Source organism: Emys orbicularis, chromosome 12, assembly GCF_028017835.1.
Source record: "Emys orbicularis isolate rEmyOrb1 chromosome 12, rEmyOrb1.hap1, whole genome shotgun sequence".
NCBI lineage: Eukaryota > Metazoa > Chordata > Testudines > Emydidae > Emys > Emys orbicularis.
The window spans coordinates 47,075,195-47,086,993 of record NC_088694.1 but is presented as its reverse complement, the minus strand read 5'-3'; the positions used below and the strand labels follow the sequence as shown (position 1 = coordinate 47,086,993).

The 11,799-nt window shown below is 54.0% G+C and overlaps 1 long non-coding RNA gene across 1 annotated transcript; it reads right to left on the bottom strand.

Moving 5' to 3' along the window:
- Nucleotides 1-3,817: 3,817 nt before the first annotated feature.
- On the bottom strand, nucleotides 3,818-7,704 carry LOC135887153 (uncharacterized). The gene is made up of 2 exons (XR_010561804.1): nucleotides 7,640-7,704; nucleotides 3,818-4,110 (listed from the first exon to the last, which is right to left on the bottom strand). It is a non-coding gene; the product is annotated as an uncharacterized LOC135887153 (long non-coding RNA).
- Nucleotides 7,705-11,799: the final 4,095 nt, after the last annotated feature.

The window sequence follows — 11,799 nt, the reverse complement described above, 5'->3', positions numbered from 1 at the left end:
AGAGTCTCTCCAACCACCACCTGGCTCCTTCCTGCCGTAGGCCGCAGCCCCTAGGGTCCACAGGGAATTTCTGAATTAACCCTCTAGAAAGCTGCCTCTGGCTTCCTACAAGCTCTCCCACGGCCCTGTCACGAGAGGTAAGGAATAAGGTTTTGCCTCCCCCAACTGCTCGGGGGAATCCTCTCCGAGAATCAGTGCAGGGCTTTATGCAGCTCAACAAACAGATCCCTTTGTGTGGTGTTGTCAAGAAGCTGCACCCCCCTGGGCAGCTCTTTTTAGAGCAACATTAACTCCCACAGGGATTTCTGCTCTAAATGCTCCAGGCCTGAGGGAAGGATTCTGTGGAAAACAGGCCTTTCCCTTGCTCCAATCCAGGCTCTGCTGTTCTGATGCTGCAGAGGCTTGAGGGTTCCTGGAGAGCATGCTGCAACGCCAGCAATCCCATGGGGCCTCAGCCCTCGGGACATGTTCTCTTTCTCCCCCAGCACCTTGCAGTGGAGGGAAGAAAGGGACACGGGAGATGGAGTCTCTCACTGCAGGATGGGTTATCTGTAAGCCAGGAACACCAGTGTGGACGCAGGGGAATGCTGTGCTGTGGTGTATGTGCCCTGCAGGATATCACTCGTGAAAGGAAGCAACACTGCTCTTGGCAGCGGAATCTGGGCAATAAGGAAGAGGAGTTGGAAATTCTCCCTGGGGAGGGGAAATGGAGAAACCCGGGGGGACGATGCGTATGACTGGAATGTTCTTGTCGCTGGTTACAGCCCACTGAGGTAGGGGAGAGAGGGTACAAAAAGTGGTGAGCAGGGAGGCGGTTCTCAAGCTGTGGGTCAGGACCCCAAAGTGAGTTGCAACCCCATTTTAATGGGGTCACCGGGGCTGGCTTAGACTTGCTGGGGCCTGGGGCCAAAGTTAAAGCCCGAGCCCCACTGACTGAGGCCGAAGCCAAAGCCTGAGGGCCTCAGCCCTAGGCAGTCAAGCTCAGGTTGCAAGCCCCTTGTCTGGGGCTGAAGCCCTTGGGCTTCGATTTTGGCCTCCCCACGCAGGGTGGGGGGACTCGGGCTTTGGCTTTCCCCCCGCACCTGGGGTTCGAGAGGGCTCAGGCTTCGGTCCCCTCTCCTGGGGTCGTGTAGTAATTTTTGTTGTCAGAAGGGGGTCGGAGTGCAGTGAAGTTGGAGAACCTCTGCATTAGACACATCATTACCTGGTTTACGTTATTGAGAAGCTCGAATGGACAGGGATCAATCTGCTAACTAACACAGCCCAGCAGGGGAACCGGTAGGGGGCTGGCACAGTTCACTGAATCCAAACCAGAGAGCAGGAAATGTTTCTCCTTTTGCACCTGTCTGTGACTTGTGGGAAGAAATTAGGTTAGCCCGGGGGACTTCCTATTGGGAGACAGACGGGGGAGGTCTCACGTAGCCAGGAGTAAATCGTCCTTGGAGATTTTGAAAAATTATAGATACTTTTCTAATACAAAGTTTTGTACCCAACTAGGGATGACTCTATTGTGGGCCTCCTTGTGGTGGATAACGATGAACTGATCACTGGACTGGATGGCCGTGGTTGCTCTGGGGCCAGTGATCATGACTTGACTATTCTATAAGGAGGTTTTGGAACAAATTGATAAATTAAACAGCACTAAGTCACCGGAACTAGAGTTCTGAAGAAACTCAAATGTGAAATTGCCGTACTAACTAACTAACTAACTGTGGTATGTAACCTGTCCTTTAAATCAGCTTCCATACCAGATGCCTGGAGGAGAGCTAATATGACACCAATGCATAAAAAATGCTCCAGAGACGCTCCCCGCAATTACAGGCCACTAATGCTAACTTCAGTACCAGGCAAATTGGGTGAAATTATAATAAAGAGCACAATTATTAGACACAGAGATAAACACAATCTGTTGGGGAAGAGAGAACGTGGTTTCAGTAAAGGGAAATCATGCCTCACAAATCTACTAGAATTCTTTGAGGGAGTCTACAAGCATGTGGATAAAGGTGATCCCATGGATATAGTGTACTTAGATTTTCAGAAAACCTTTCACAAGGTCCCACCCCAAAGGCTCTGAAGCAAAATGGGATAAGATGGAAAGTCCTCTCTGGGATACTTAACTGATTCAAAGGCAAGAAAGAAAGGGTCTAAGTGGTCAGTTTTCAGAATGGAGAGAGGTAAATAGTGGTGTCCCCCTGGGGTCTGTACTGGGACCAGTTCTGTTCAACATACTCCTAAGTGATCTGGAAAAAGGGGTAAACAGTGAGGTGGCAACATTTGCAGCTGATACAAACCAACTCAAGTTAGTTAAGTCCAAAAGAGAGTGCAAAGTGTGACAAAGGGATCTCACCAAACTGAGTGACTGGGCAACAAAAAGGCAGATGAAATTCAACGTTGATAAATGCAAAGTAATGCACATTGAAAAACATGATCCCAACTCTACATCTAAAATGATGGGGTCTACATTAGCTCTTACAACCTAAGAAAGATCTTGGAGTCATTGTGGATAGTTCTCTGAAAACGTCCACTCAATGTGCATCGGCAGTCAAAAAAAGCGAACAAAATGTTGGGAAGTCATTAGGAAAGGGATAGATAGCAAAACAGAAATGTAATATTGCCTCTCTATAAATCCATGGTATGCCCACAGCTTGAATACTGGAGCTGGTCCCCCATCTCAAAAAGAATTGGAATTGGAATTGGAAAAGATACAGAAAAGGGCAACCAAAATGATTAGGGGTATGGAACAGCTTCCATATGAGGTGACATTCCTCCGTCTGCAAATGTGGGAACCGTTCTAAAATCGAGATCCAATCAATTACAACACGTCAGGGAAGATTCTAGGCATCAATGATCTGATCATTGGGTTGATGGCGGTAAACAGATTCCCAGAAGGCTCCCTCCCTCCCTCTTCCCAAGAGCCACCCTCCTCCGCTCTCCCCTTTCTGCTCCTGCATCCTCTGCAAACTTTCGAAGACGGATGCCTCGTGATGGCCTTCGCTCATGGGGATGTTGCCTAGTGGTCAGGGTTTCGGCCCTTTGGGTGGGAAGGGCGCGGCAGATGGTGGGGGAGCCCAGGGCTATTGTCCAAAGTTTGCAGTTTATCACAGGAAGCTCTGAAGGGTGCTTGGCACCTCTTCGCGGCCGGGCGTGGCATGGCAGCTCTCTCCTTCTTGGGGTGGCAGCTGCCTCTGTAACGCTGACAGATCTCGGTCGGCGACTCGTCGGTGGCCGGGATCGAACCGGAGACCTCTGGAGCTTAGTGCATGGGCCTCTACAGCATGAGCTAAAAGCCACCTGGCTGTTAGCTATGGCTGTAGAGAAGCCTCGATTTATCTCTCCCTCTAAGTGGTCTTGGTGCCACTAGCTGGGACACACCACCACACCCAGAAGGTGTGTGGTTACATACTTCCCCTAGCTGAGGAAGCGCGTCCTGAGTTCCCAGTTGTAATCCCGGACGACCCCTGTAACGATGCGGCCTCTGGCGGGACCCTACCGAGAGTATAAATTCCGGACCAATTGCTTGGAGCAGGGCAGTCACAGCCCAAGGCTGGGTGTCCTTTACTACTATTAAAGCACGCCACACCAGCCATGCAGAGAGGACTTTGGTTTTACCCCACTGGCTAATCGGACGTCATACAAGCAATTCCTTCAGAGATTCCAGTTCCCTTGTATCACCACCAGCACCACTCCTTATGGGGATGAACGGTTATGAAAACCAAGACCCCAGGAAAAGAAAAAAGGTTCTCTCAAAGGACCAAGCCCCACATCCAGGTCAATAGACAAGTCAGATCTTACCCACAAATCACACTGTTGCCAATCCTTTAGCATCTAAAATCTAAAGGTTTATTCATAAAAAGAAAGAAATAGAGAGGAGAGTTAAAATTGTTAAAGGAATCAATTACATACAGAAATGGCAAAGTTCTTGGTTCAGGCTTGTAGCAGTGATGGAATAAACTGCAGGCACATATCAAGTCTCTGGAGAACATCTAGAGATTTGGATGGGTCATTCAGTCCATTGTCAGAGCTTCAGTTTGTAGCCAAGTTCCTCCCCAATGGAGGGGTTTCCAGGGCCTTTTCTATCCTCTGCCGTGTGGAAGGACCCCTTTGTTCTTACTGTGGAAAAGCACAGCAGCAAGGTGGAGTTTGGAGTCACATGGGCAAGTCACATGTCCATGCCTGAGTCCGTTCTTTACAGGTAGAGCAGCCATTGCTCACATGCTACCTTGAACGTTCCCAGGAAGGCTTCTCATACGTGGATTGGAGTCTCCCAAGCTCCATTGTGAGTTAAGTGATTCTTGACTGGGCACTTCATCAGAAAATTCCTTTCTCAAGAAACTGACCAAATGCTTCACGAATGCTACTTAGAACCAAACACATTGCGATACAAGTGCATAGCCAATACTCATAACTTCAAATACAAAAGTGATACACACGTACAGACAGCATCATCATACCCAGCAAATTACAACCTTCCCATAGACACCTCACATGACCTCCTTCGTACAAGATTTGGTGCAACTCTAGGACCTTGGCTGCAGCAAGGATCAATACGGTCACAGTTCATGTCAATAAAGTCACAACCCCTCACTTAGAACACCGAGAGACCCCGGTCGTCAGCGGGCAGGATCGAACCTGGGGGCTTAGTGCATGAGCCTCTCCAGCATGAGCTAAAAGCCAACTGGCTATTAGCTAAGGCTATGGAGCTGACTCCTTTAATTCTCTTTCTAGGTGGTCTCAGCGCCACTAGCTGGGACAGAACACCACACCCTGGTGCAACAGGAGCAGGTCCTCCCTTCCCTCGGGGCGAGGGACCTTCAGGCAGTTGCTGAGGGAGAGATCCTGCTTCCTTCAGTGCTTCTCTCCCGGGTACGAGCAGGGCTGGACGGCCTTTTCTCCCTGTGCTGTGGGGAGCAGGTCCTGGGGACTAAGCGTCTGAAGACGCTCTCAAGGACTCATTTTTAAACATAGTTTTGATCAGTGAATTGGGAGATAACGTATAATCACTGCTGCTAAGATTGGCGGGTGACAAAATACTGCTGAGTGGTAACGACTGATGAGGAGAGCGGGACGGCGAGTTATATTCCCTGCTGGAGCCCAGGGGCCCGGCTCCACCAATATTTGGGGCCGGGTCTCCCCCCCGGCCTCACCTGCCGCCCCCACGCACCTCCCCGGGGCCCCGAAGCAGAGCGTCTCTGCTTCTCCTGTACAGATCCATGCTGCCTACCTGGATCAACTGCCGCCTCAGGGTCCTACCGGTAGTGCCCCCTTTCTCCCTGAGCCTGAGCCTGCCCCCTTCAGACCCTTCCCTGTTTCGGCAGGACCTTCAACCAGCACAGCCCTTCACCCCCCCCACCCGCAGTCACCGCTCCTGCCCCACACTAAAATCTAAAGGTTTATTCATAAAGAGAAAAAGATATAGATGAGAACTAGAATTGGCTTCTGCGTACAGACAGCGGCTCTCGTCTTCCACAATGTGGACTCTGCTCTAACCACTAGACCCCACTCCCCTCCCAAGGCTGGAGATAGAACCCAGGAGTCCTGACTCCCAGGCCCCCCTGCTCTAACCACCACTCCCCTCCCAAGGCCAGGGATAGAACCCAGGAATCTGGGCTCTCAGCCCCAGCCCCCCCCAACGCTCTAACCACTAGAGCCCACTCCCCTCCCAAGGCCGGGAATAGAACCCAGGAATCCTGACTCCTAAGCCCCTAACTCCTGCTCCAGCTGGGGAGGGAGGGGGGGCTATAAATCCTGATAGCTCAATTCACACCCCCTGGCACTGAAGGACCCCACTGAGCTGAGGCTGGGGGGCCGCAGGGGTGGGCTGGCTCAGCTGAGTGGAACAGCCCCTGGGGCCCTAATAGGGACCAGAACCGGGTTACATTGCAGCTCCCGTGGGCCCAGCAATTGCCAGCCGCTACGGAGCCCCTACAACGGTGGCAGAAATAGAACACCCTGGCAATGACTGACAACGGCCCCCGCCCATCACAGCGCGGCAGGCGGGACTGGTAGCCTAGGAAACGCTTTGATTGATAAAAGCTCCCCTCTTCCCCACCCCCCCTCACAGGAGGGAAGCCAGCTGTTTATCCTGCTGCCAGATGTTTCAGGGTGTTTTCCACTGCGAGGGGAGGGGGGAGCACAGGCAGAATGAATGTGTGTGTGTCTGAGGTGCACGCAATCGGGTCCGTCCACAGGCAAACACGAGTCCTGACGGCATCAGAACTGGTGTTTCACCCGCGCCCCAGATTCCCGCGTGTGTGTTTTTCACCGAGATCAGGGCCCCCGTCATGCTGGGCAAACCTCCCCCGCCCTCCTCAAGTGAAATCAGTGCCCCCCGCGAGCCCAGTACTGCATGGACCCGACTTGCCCTTCCCTGACTGAGACTGGGACCCCCGTCATGCCAGACACTGCATGGACCCCCCCAGCCAAACCCAGATCCCCCACTGCTCCAGGTGCTGCACAGACCCCCCCTCCCCGACCGAGATTAGGGCCTACCATTGTTCCAGATGCTGGGCAGACACACAGTGAGAGACAGTCCCTGCCCCGCAGAGCTGACAGTCTAAACAGACAAAGGAGAGTTCTCCCCATTTTATGGATGGGGAAACTGAGGCCCAGGTGCAGCATCTGAGGCGGAGCTGAGAACAAAACCAAAATCTCCTGGGTCCCAATCCAGTGCCTCACTACTTGGCCCAGTCCCCACTGGTTCTGTTGACAGGCCAGGGTCATTCCCCTTCCACCTCTCTCTGCCAGTGATAAAGCGTCCGTCACCTCTGCCCCATCCCTGCGTTCGATCCGGCTGTTTGCAGAAGACTGAGTAAACTAAACCCTGGTTCTTCCCCTCCGCCCCTCGGAACATTTCCCCCCTCTACTAAAAAGGACAGCAATTCACTCCAGACCCTTCAAAAACATTTTTAAAAGAAGTTTCAAGGGCCTCCAAATGAAATGAAAAGTAGTTTCAAGTGCTCCGCTGTCCTCCAACTGAAAAGTAGCTGTAAGTGCCCCCCCCCCCAATTCCTTTGCCAAATGTTTGCCATTTTATAACCACATTTCCCAGCAGGAAACAGGGGAGGTTCATGCAATGGGGCTGGGGCTGCAATAGGAAGCACGGGTCATGCAATGGGGCCGGGCTGTTGCAGTGGGGAGCAGGGGTTCCAGTGGGGAAAAGGAGAGTCATGCACTGGGGCCAGGTGTTGCAATGGGGGGAGGGGAGTCATGCAATGGGGCCGGGGTGTTGCAGAAGGAGCTGGAGTTGCAGTGGGGCAAGAGGGGAAGTCATGCCATGGGGCCGGGGGCTGCAGTGGGGGGAGGGGAGTCATGCCATGGGGCCGGGGGTTGCAGTGGGGACCAGGGGTTGCAGTGGGGGGAGGGGGAGTCATGCAGTGGGAAGCAGGGGGGGGTTGCAGAGGGGGGAGGGGGAGTCATGCCATGGGGCCGGTGGTGGGGAAGGGGGAGTCATGCCATGGGGCGGGGGGTTGCAATGGGGGAAGGGAGAGTCATGCAATGGGGCCGGGGCCTGCAATGGGAAGCAGGTGGGTTGCAGAGGAGCAAGGGGGAGTCATGCCATGGGGCGGGGGGTTGCAATGGGGGGAGGGGGGATCATCCCACGGGGCGGGGGGTTGCAATGGGGCCGGTCCCCCCCGCGCACCTGGAGGTGAAAACCTTGGAGCCGCTGACGGAGAGGCTCAGGTCGCACATGGCCCGGGTCCCGCTCCCGCGAGCTCTCCGCGTGCAGCGCATACAGGGAGAGCGCCAGCCCCAGCGCGCACAGCACGAGCCGCAGCGCCCGCTCCTAGCCCGGCGCCGCCATTGCCTGCTGCCACCACGCGCCGGGCACGGGCTCGCCCCCACTGGCGCGCGCACCTGCCAATCAGCCAACGGCTCTGGCCCATTGGCTGCCCCTTCAGAAAGTGGGACAGGGAAGCAAAGGATTCTGGGACTTGTAGTTTTATGTACCCAGTGGAGGAGAGGGGGAGCTATGGCGCTTGCGGGGGGGGGGGTCTAGTGGTTGGCCCAGAGCCCTGGGGTAGCAGGGGGCTCCGGGGGCTATTTAAAGTGCCGGGGCTCCAGCTACCTCTGCTGCCTCGGTCCTCTAAATAGCCGCGAGAGCCCCGCAGCTTCCCCAGGGCTCCGGCAGCTATTTAAAGGGCCAGGGTGGTAGAAGCAGGGGGGGGCCTGCCCTACCGCACCCCCTGCCCTCACCAGCCCCTGTCTCCAGCCAGCCCCGCACCCCCTGCCCCCACCAGCCCCTGTCTCTAGCCAGCCCCTGCCTGCAGCCAGCCCCTGCTGCACCCCCTGCCCTGCCTCCAGCCCCGCACCCCCTGCCCTGCCCGCACCAGCCCCTGCCTGCAGCCAGCCCCTGCTGCACCCCCTGCCCTGCCCCCACCAGCCCCTGCTGCACCCCCTGCCCTGCCTCCAGCCCCGCACCCCCTGCCCTGCCCGCACCAGCCCCTGCCTGCAGCCAGCCCCGCACCCCCTGCCTGCAGCCAGCCCCTGCTGCACCCCCTGCCCTGCCTCCAGGCAGACCCTACCTCCAGTCAGCCCCTGCTCTGCCTCCAGCAAGGAATATATGTAATATATCATTTTGATTTTATTGATATAGTTATGGAAAATAAATAATACATGGAAGAAATGAAAGGGGCTTTTTTACGTCTTTTTTTTTTTAGTCATCCCTGTCGGGGCCCCGCCTAAAATGTTCAAATTGGGCCCCGCACTTCCTAAAGCCAGCCCTGCATACAGTAATGGCAAAGTTCTCGGTCCAGGCTTGTAGCAGTGATAGAATAAACTGCAGGTTCAAATCAAGTCTTTGGTGTACATCCACAGCTGGGATGGGTCATTCAGTGCTTTGTATAGAGCTTCCTTTTTTAGCAAAGTCCCTCCAGAGGTATGAAGCAGGATTGAAGACAAGATGGAGACAAGGCATCAGCCTTTTATAGTCTCTTGCCGTGTGGTCTTTGCTTTCTTTGTCCCAAGGACACTCTATCCAGCATGTGGCATAGAAAAACCGTAGAGTTCTGTCCATAGGCAGGTCCCTGCATGCCTTGCTGAGTCACAAGGTGTATCTACCTTCTCTCAATGGGTCAATTGTATAGCTCATGGTCCTTAGTGGGCCATCAAGCAGGATAGGCAGAACTAACACCAACTTGTCTGGGGTGTTCCCCGGAAGCATAGCACAAGTTTGAAATACAGACAGTATAGAGCCAATATTCATAACGTCAACTACAAAACTGATACACATATACAGATAGCATAATTATAATCAGCCAATCAGAACCTCTCCATAGACCCCTTCCACGACGACCTTTATACAATATTGGCTGCAAATATATAACAGTGGTCGCAACGGTGATCTATACAGTTACAGATTATGTCAATAGCGTCACAGGAGGTGACACGGCATCAGTGAGACTGATATTGGAATACTGCATCCAGTTTTGGTGTCCACCTTTGAAAAAGATGTTGTGAAATTGGAGCTGGGGCAGCAAAGAGCCACCAAATGTTCTGAGGGCTGGAGAAAAATGCCTTCTAGTGAGCGATTGAAAGAGCTCAACCTGTTTAGCTTATCAAAAGAAGATCGAAAGGTGACTTCATTGAAGTGTTGAAGTGCCTTAATGGAGAGAAAAGATTGGGTATTAAAGGGCTCTTTAATCGAGCAGAGAAAGGCAGAACAAGACCCAGTGGCTGGAAGGTGAAAAGAGACAAATTCATATGACAAATATTCAACAGCGTGAATGATTCACCACAGGAACAAGCTACCAAGGAAAGTGGTGGATTCTCCATCTCTTGATGTCATTTCATGAAGACTAGATGCCTTTCTGGAATGTGTTTGCCCCCAAAGGAGCTATTGTGTCATACAGGAGGCCTGTGACATGCCGGGGGTCAGATTAGATGCTCTAATGGTCTCTTGTGGCCATCAAGTCTACTAATTTCTGAAAAACTGGGTGTAGCATTGGGAGCAGCGTCTGAGGTTTTACCGTCCAGTCGGCTTGCTTCCTAAAATGAACACTCCTTGAGTGGGGTGATCCACAGGGAGTAGCTCAAACCTCCAAAGTGCCTGGCCAGGGGCAGGACATTAGCACAGCAAGGGAGGGGCGTGGCAGTGACACCACAAAGGCCTTTTGCAGGACCTCAGACTATTGGTCAAAGGTGGTGACCTCACAGAGAGATGCTGACATCAGCCAGGCAGGACAGAGGCGAGTGGCCCGGGAAACCTCAGAGACTCCTGTGGCTTTGCTTCAGCAAGTCTCTGTCTCGAGGTCTCTCTTTGAGGACTGAGAGAACATTCGGGTTCACGTACGTGAGCGGCAGGAGGAACCTCTGTCGAGTTTTCTCCTTCCCTTTCCGTGACTGTACTAGAAAGCAGACGTCCCTGTTTAGAAGGTAAGAGCCTCCTCCAGGTTGGAAACCTCTTCAGTCTGATCCATCTGGTGACAGTTGAATTCTAGGCATGGAAAACACCAGCTTAAGGAGGCAGAATTTTATTCCGCACCTGGGATTTTGTCCCTTAGAATCACTGGGGACATTGGGGTTTGTCCTTTTGGTTTCACCTTTTCCTCCATCCCTCCCTCCTTTCTTTTCTTCTCTTGCTTCTTTTGTCCTTTCCCCTGTTCCCCTCCCAACACCAGGGTGTGTGTGTTTGTGTGTCGTGGGGGAGTGCTCTGCAGCTCCCACTGGGGGAGGTCCACCCAAAAATGTGGGGCTGAAGTAGTGCCCCGGCAGTGATCCCCACCAGTAGCGTAGCTAGGGGGGGTGCAGGGGAAGCAGCCACTTCCCCTCAGCACATTTTCCAAAAGCGGCGCCTTAGTTAGGGGTTACCATGGCGCCAGCAGGAGGGGTCCACACTCCGCTCTGAAGCTTGGCCTGCCTGGCTGGCGCTGACCTCCTGCACGCAAAGGGGGGGCAGCACGGCCGGAGGAGCCATGGGGGGGGCGGCACGGCCGGAGGAGCCATGGGGGGGCCGCGGGGGCGGAATGGCACGGCTGGAGGAGCCATGGGGGGCAGGGCCGGCTCTAAATTTTTTGCTGCCCCAAGCAACAAAAAAAAAGCTCCGCCCCCCGAACCCCCCCCCCCGCCGAGCGCCGCACCGCTGGAACCCCCCCCCGAGCGCCCCGCGCCGCCCCCCCCGCCGAGCGCCGCGCCGCCGGAGCCCGCCCCCCCGCCGAGCACCGTGCCGCACTGCCGGACCCCCCCCTGAGCGCCACGGCCCGCGCCGCCCCAGCGGAGTGGCCGCAGGAGGAGCCAAGGGGGGCGTGGCCAGAGGAGGAGCCAAGGGGGGGCGCCTTTTTAATGTTTGCTCCCCCTGCTCTTAGAATCTGGCTATGCCACTGATCCCCACCAGTGACCTGGGCCATCCTTTGGGCTCTCTGGTGAGAACCCTCAGCCTCCCGTCCTCAGCCTCTACCCTGACTGGCTGAGCAGGGGGTTATTGACAGGGAGGAGACTCAGGTCCTTGTTCTCTTTTAAGACCAAGTAAATAAGTCATAACCAGTTCTAGGTTTGATGAATTTTGCTGCTTCTCTGCATTAATTGTCTCTGAGCAGCTCATGATTCTCTCTAACATTGCAGTTCTCCTCAAATACTTGCTGAATAATTACTGAGCACTGTTGTTGGTCTGGAACTCATCTGAGAGCCCTTTATTCAGGTCATTCAATGTATGAAATTCACGATCCGATGGTTAGTTTGAAAATCAGGGCTCTTGGGTCCTAGTCCCAACTCTGCCACTGACTGGCTGTGTGACCTAAGACAAGTCAATTCTCCTTTCTCAGCCTTAGCTTCTCCCTCTTTCAAGTAGGGATAATAATGATCCGC